Genomic DNA, 7,479 nt, shown 5'->3' on the forward strand with positions numbered 1-7,479 from the left:
CGACCCTTTCAAGGTGAAGAACTCTGACGAGGTGATCCGATTTCTTAAGGACAGGCCCAAGGCGAACCTGTCTGCTTTCTCAGTCGACATTAAAGACCTTTATTATTCGATCCCGCAGGACAGCCTACTGACCGGTGTAAGGAACTGCATAGACAGACATGGGGTGATTCCGTTTCAAAACAGTAGTGGTTTATCTGTCGATAATTTCCTGGAATTGCTTTCAACTTACCTTAAGTCAACATTCGCAGTTTGGGAAGGCACCATCGTCACTCAAAAAAACGGAATATGCATTGGCTCCTGCGTTGCTCCGGTTTTGAGCGACATTTTTCTAGCGGAGCGGGACCGGGAATTGAAGCGTAGAAGTGAAGGGTCCAGTGTTGTAGGCATCTTCAGATATGTGGATGATTTTCTCGTTTTCACCGGCACACAAGATAGTCCAATCAGGCAAACTTGTTTAGTGTTCTGTCTTTGTTTTCTGAATGCCTTCAACCACTAATCTTAACGCATGAACTGGCTGTGAACAGATTCATCAAATTTCTTGACTTGGGTATTTATTTTTGTGCTGGGCTTATGAACCGCGAGGAAACGAACCTGTTCTTCCTTTTGTTTCAGCCCACTCAAAACTAGTGAAACGTGCGATTGTTAAGTCATGCTTTTGCAGTGCTCTCGAGAAATCGTGCGAGCATAGACTGGAGTCTGCGTTCCTTAACCAGGTGACCAGGTTGAGCAGCTCTGGCTATCCAGGCACGCTCTTGTTAGCGGTTGCAGAGAGCTTGCTCAAAGAGAGCAGGGAAGTGGTTCGTAACCAAGACGGAGCTGACAGAGGTTGGAGAAAGAATATGACGGTATTGCCGTACATGCACACCATTGCCCACCAGCTCAAAAAAATAGGAAAAAGAGCAGGAGTTCATGTGGTCTTTTCCGCACCTGAGAAACTCACTAAACTATGCAAAAAGGTGAATTCCGCCGTCTCTGTCAGCAATTCCTGTGCTGTTAGGCACAGGCAGCCATTTGTGAAGTGCGCGAGAAACGTGGTGTACTCGATTCCATTGCCCTGTGGACGAGCCTACTTGGTGGGAACAGCCGAAAAAAACCCAAAACGCAGACACAGAAAGGAACACACAGAACGTAGACGAGGCTGACTGTCAACTAAAATTTTATTGGAAAATCCGCGCTTTTTGTTTCCTTGTCAAAAAGATCTTGCTTTTATCTCCCGTGGGGTTCGTTCAAGAAGGAAATTTCTTCTGATAGAGAGATGGATGGTGTGCTGACGCACCGCTGTCCTGTTTCCCGTATCGCCAATGCCTCCAGAATCTCACGTGTCAATTTGTCTGCATACCTTTTCATGACTTGAACTTCATGCAACTTGGGCTCACACTTGAGCACTTGTTTGCCTTTTTTGTTTTCTTTACAATCTCTGCAATGCAGGGCTAGATTGCTGCTTGGGGCACCTGATAGCGATGATGCATGTTCTCTTATCCTATCATTAAGGCACCTTCCCGTCTGTCCTATATATTGTTTTCCACAGGCCAGAGGGATATTATAAACCACACCTTTAACACACTCGCTGAATCTTGTTCGGTGTGCGATCTGGCATTGCTGCTTCTTTTGCCTGTTGACTCGAGCACACATGCTCATTGCCTTGTTCGGTGCAGAGCAAACAACCCGGACCCCGTGCCTCTTGCCAATCTTCATGAGGTTGTGGGTAAATCCATGAACATACAGAACCACAGCTAATTTCTCCCTTTCAATGCCTTCTTCATGTCCACCTTTCCTTTCTTGCACTCCTTTCACTTTCCGCAGCAAGCTTTCAGCTACGCTGCTAAGCATCAGAACGGGATAGTCCGCATTTTTTAGCCTTTCGATCTGCCGCCGAAAACTTGTCTCCATCTGATGCTCACACGATTTCTTCAGAGCTGAAAAGAGCGCGGCACTCGATATTGCCCTTTTCACGGTCTTTGAATGGCTTGATGAAAAAGGGAGAAACTGTTTCTTCGCCCTAGGCTCGTACCTCCAACATAAGTGTCCGGGTTGGAATTCAAGGCGTAAGTCCAGGAATTGCAGCGAATCCTTGGCTGGAAGCTCGTGGGTGAATTTCAACTCTGGGCAGGTTCGGTGAAAGGTCTCCAGTACGCTATCCTTGAGTCGCTCAAAGTCTGTTGAATCCTCTGTTCTGCACAGAACCAAGAAATCATCAACATAACGAAAAATCCGTGTGACGCTATTTTCTTTCACAGATTCTTGTATTCTCTTGTCGCATGCGGCCAGGTACAAGTCACTGAGTAGTGGTGCTACCTTAGAGCCGATGCTGACGCCTCTTTTTTGGACGAACAAGGAATCCCCATGAGCGACGATCGTAGAGCCAAGATAAGCGCGCAGCAGCTCTAGGAACCCTTCCACCGACACTCCGGCCGAGTTTTGAAATGAAATAACTCCCTGCTCTTCAATGGTTTCTCTAAGCATGGTCATCAGTTTCTTGTGCGGAATTGAATAATACATTTCTTTGATGTCAATCGAGAACCCGTACATTTCGGTCGTTTTGAACCCTTTTATCTCAGACGTTACTTCTTCAGACTTCCAGATTCTAAAAGGATCTTCTACCCTCAACAGGGAAAGTTGCTTGAACAAGTGCTCTGACACCAGCTTCTGCCACGTGTCTGCTTCTGAAACGATGGCGCGGAAGGGGGTACCGATTTTGTGTGTTTTTGAGTTGAAAAACACCGACAAGGTGCAAATATTGGTAGATTCTACCTTGGAATACAAACGGCTCATATTATTCTGTTCAAGAAGCACCTTGACTCTTCTTTTAGCTTGCTTCAGTTCTTTCTTCTCGACCTTGCGGAAATTTTTGTTGATGGCTTCTAATGCTCTTGTGTTGTAGCTTCCGGAATCGAGCTGTGGTTCCGTATGTTCATGGATTTACCCACAACCTCATGAAGATTCGCAAGAGGCACGGGGTCCGGGTTGTTTGCTCTGCACCGAACAAGGCAATGAGCATGTGTGCTCGAGTCAACAGGCAAAAGAAGCAGCAATGCCAGATCGCACACCGAACAAGATTCAGCGAGTGTGTTAAAGGTGTGGTTTATAATATCCCTCTGGCCTGTGGAAAACAATATATAGGACAGACGGGAAGGTGCCTTAATGATAGGATAAGAGAACATGCATCATCGCTATCAGGTGCCCCAAGCAGCAATCTAGCCCTGCATTGCAGAGATTGTAAAGAAAACAAAAAAGGTAAACAAGTGTGCAAGTGTGAGCCCAAGTTGCATGAAGTTCAAGTCATGAAAAGGTATGCAGACAAATTGACACGTGAGATCCTGGAGGCATTGGCGATACGGGAAACAGGACAGCGGTGCGTCAGCACACCATCCATCTCTCTATCAAGAAAAGAAATTTCCTTCTTGAACGAACCCCACGGGAGATAAAAGCAAGATTTTTTTGACAAGGAAACAAAAAGCGCGGATTTTTCAATAAAAATTTTAGTTGACAGTCAGCCTCGTCTACGTTCTGTGTGTTCCTTTCTGTGTCTGCTTTTTGGGTTTTTTTCGGCTGTTCCCACCAAGAAGAATGAACCAACTAGCTCAGTTTTCTACTCTTTTAACGTTCATCTCTAGCACTCTGAGCCTTTCTTTGTGTTACCCGCATCTTTTGGATCCACAACAATTGTGCCATCACATCGCTTTCTTCACCTGTCGTGCCCGCTTCTATTCACGTTGCATCAAGAAGAACTTACTTTGTGAAGATTTGAAGCCAATATTTGGAGAATTTTCGCTCTCCGAAGGACACGCAAGGAGAGTTTTGAAGATCATCAGAGCTGAGTTGTGGCGACTGATCCGCTTATTCACCGGCTTCCTCAAGGTGAGGTGTTGCGATGAAAAATCGCATTGTTTTCATTTGGCCAACGCTAGGTTTAGTACGGAGCACATGTGGAATGTTTGGTTCCTACCGAGTTTGAAAATATGTATGCAAGGCCGGAAGAAGCATGTTACGACAAGCAAGAACTTAGTAGTTACAATAGGAGCTGTGCAGCTTTCACGTTCTTCAAAAGAAGTACTGGAACTTGGTCCTAAATTTGCCTTACCCCCAAAACTTCACGCCGCAGAGAAGCTCGCCATTATCAGGCATGTCGCAACAAGAGCGAATGAAGAGGACGTTAGCCAAATTGTGGCTGAAGGTGTTGACGTCTTGGCCCGTTCAAAGGAACGCGGACATTGTAAGCATAGTTTTGAAAAGACCGTAAAAGAGCTTAAGGAGAATAACTTAAAGTTACGTCTTTCAGATAAAGAGGGCAGCTTTGTAGTGCTCGGTTCCGGTAGCTACAACACAAGAGCATTAGAAGCCATCAACAAAAATTTCCGCAAGGTCGAGAAGAAAGAACTGAAGCAAGCTAAAAGAAGAGTCAAGGTGCTTCTTGAACAGAATAATATGAGCTGTTTGTATTCCAAGGTAGAATCTACCAAGATTGGCACCTTGTCGGTGTTTTTCAACGCAAAAACACAAAATCGGTACCCCCTTCCGCGCCATCGTTTCAGAAGCAGACACGTGGCAGAAGCTGGTGTCAGAGCACTTGTTCAAGCAACTTTCCCTGTTGAGTGTAGAAGATCCTTTTAGAATCTGGAAGTCTGAAGAAGTAACGTCTGAGATAAAAGGGTTCAAAACGACCGAAATGTACGGGTTCTTGATTGACATCGAAGAAATGTATTATTCAATTCCGCACAAGAAACTGATGACCATACTTAGAGAAACCATTGAAGAGCAGGGAGTTATTTCATTTCAAAACTCGGCCGGAGTGTCGGTGGAAGGGTTCCTAGAGCTGCTGCGCGCTTATCTTGGCTCTACGATCGTCGCTCATGGGGATTCCTTGTTCGTCCAAAAAAGAGGCGTCAGCATCGGCTCTAAGGTAGCACCAATACTCAGTGACTTGTACCTGGCCGCATGCGACAAGAGAATACAAGAATCTGTGAAAAAAAAAAGCGTCACACGGATTTTTCGTTATGTTGATGATTTCTTGGTTCTGTGCAGAACAGAGGATTCAACAGACTTTGAGCGACTCAAGGATAGCGTACTGGAGACCTTTCACCGAACCTGCCCAGAGTTGAAATTCACCCACGAGCTTCCACCCAAGGATTCGCTGCAATTCCTGGACTTACGCCTTGAATTCCAACCCGAACACTTATGTTGGAGGTACGAGCCTAGGGCAAAGAAACAGTTTCTCCCTTTTTCATCAAGCCATTCAAAGACCGTGAAAAGGGCAATATCGAGTGCCGCGCTCTTTTCAGCTCTCAAGAAATCGTGTGAGCATCAGATGGAGACAAGTTTTCGGCGGCAGATCGAAAGGCTAAAAAATGCGGACTTTCCCGTTCTGATGCTTAGCAGCGTAGCTGAAAGCTTGCTGCGGAAAGTGAAAGGAGTGCAAGAAAGGAAAGGTGGACATGAAGAAGGCATTGAAAGGGAGAAATTAGCTGTGGTTCTGTATGTTCATGGATTTACCCACAACCTCATGAAGATTGGCAAGAGGCACGGGGTCCGGGTTGTTTGCTCTGCACCGAACAAGGCAATGAGCATGTGTGCTCGAGTCAACAGGCAAAAGAAGCAGCAATGCCAGATCGCACACCGAACAAGATTCAGCGAGTGTGTTAAAGGTGTGGTTTATAATATCCCTCTGGCCTGTGGAAAACAATATATAGGACAGACGGGAAGGTGCCTTAATGATAGGATAAGAGAACATGCATCATCGCTATCAGGTGCCCCAAGCAGCAATCTAGCCCTGCATTGTAGAGATTGTAAAGAAAATAAAAAAGGCAAACAAGTGCGCAAGTGTGAGCCCAAGTTGCATGAAGTTCAAGTCATGAAAAGGTATGCAGACAAATTGACACGTGAGATCCTGGAGGCATTGGCGATACGGGAAACAGGACAGCGGTGCGTCAGCACACCATCCATCTCTCTATCAAGAAAAGAAATTTCCTTCTTGAACGAACCCCACGGGAGATAAAAGCAAGATCTTTTTGACAAGGAACCAAAAAGCGCTGATTTTCCAATAAAAATTTTAGTTGACAGTCAGCCTCGTCTACGTTCTGTGTGTTCCTTTCTGTGTCTGCGTTTTGGGTTTTTTTCGGCTGTTCCCACCAAGAAGAATGAACCAACTAGCTCAGTTTTCTACTCTTTTGACGAGCCTACATTGGCCAAACAGGCAGGTGCCTCAACGAGAGGCTCATGGAACATAACAACAGCGTCATCGGGGCATCTCGTCATCTCGGCATACACTGCCGTGATTGCCAACAGTGCAAGGAACGTGGTCCTTCTTTGGGAGGAACCACCATCCTTCACAAGTACATAAGCAAAACAGCCAGGGAGATTGCTGAGGCTGGAGAGATTGCAAAAAAAAGGGATCACTGTGTCAGCACTCCATGATTGCTGTTAAGTGATAAGGAGCGTCATATCTTGCGAATTTCGGAATGAGTATTATGGCTTCGACGTTCTTGTGCGCGTACTGCTTTTTAGGTTTTTTTTTAGCTTTTTGTTTTGTTTTGTTTTTTGTCGTGTGCAGACAATGATGTGTTCGCTTGCGATGTGGCGCCGCTACCAGATGCTCATGATTGTACCTTTTCGTTGCTGCGCATGCCCGCTGTACACCATATATAGTCGCTCGCACAGCAATAAACTTTTGTTGAAGTCGGCGCTTCGTGGTGTCTCCCCTCGTGTCCGTGTTCGTCTTGCGCTGTGAATGTCAGCATGAAGTACCAACTCGCCCAGCAACTGATTTTAAGCAAGCTCTTCATGTGTTTTACTTGAAAGTTGTCACAGCACGATTCAGAGAAAAATACTAGTTTTTATGCAGATGCCTGTGAGAAAAGTATAGGCACGAACAAAAAGAATGTAAGGACTGTATCACTGATTCTAATCTACAAAGTCTACAATATAGCACAAACTACACTAAGTCACAGCATTAAAAGAAGTAAAAATTTTTGAAGTCAGAGCTAAAAGTTTCTGTCAAAGTAAGCATAGCACTGAACCAATTGTTGAATAACTGAACAACAAAAATATCAAGTAAGTTGCTAGAGATAAGACTGTTCCAGATGCACAGTCTCTGCGCACTCATTGAATGCCGGCCACCGCAACTTTGAACGTTCTTTCGGTGTAACCTTCCTGAAACTGCTTCTTGTAGACAACACGTGTTGGAGTTAGCTTGTGGTACACTCTTTTGATTCCACTCCGCAAGCCGTGCAGGGTCCGAAGGCGTGCAGAACATAGAAACCTTATCCAGATTCGACCGGTGTAGCTGATCCGACACAGAGGCATGAAGCATGTTTTTTCCCCGCCCTGACACTTCGCATTAAGTACGATTAATCGGTCACACTTCCAGTTTCATGGGCTTAAAGAACAGCGCAAACAAGACCAAGGACAGAGCAGATGTGAGCAAAGCGCTTCGTAAAACACAAGGCATGGCCAATGTAACAGCGGCAGCTGCAGAAAGCCAGC

At 45.5% G+C, this 7,479-nt stretch overlaps 1 protein-coding gene across 11 annotated transcripts in view; it reads left to right on the forward strand.

Annotated features, from left to right (window-relative positions):
* p38b (p38b MAP kinase) overlaps positions 1–7,479 on the forward strand; it is a 210,742-nt gene that overhangs the window by 186,502 nt on the left and 16,761 nt on the right. The window lies entirely within an intron of this gene.

Source organism: Amblyomma americanum, chromosome 10 (genome assembly GCF_052857255.1).
Source record: "Amblyomma americanum isolate KBUSLIRL-KWMA chromosome 10, ASM5285725v1, whole genome shotgun sequence".
NCBI classification, from domain to species: domain Eukaryota; kingdom Metazoa; phylum Arthropoda; class Arachnida; order Ixodida; family Ixodidae; genus Amblyomma; species Amblyomma americanum.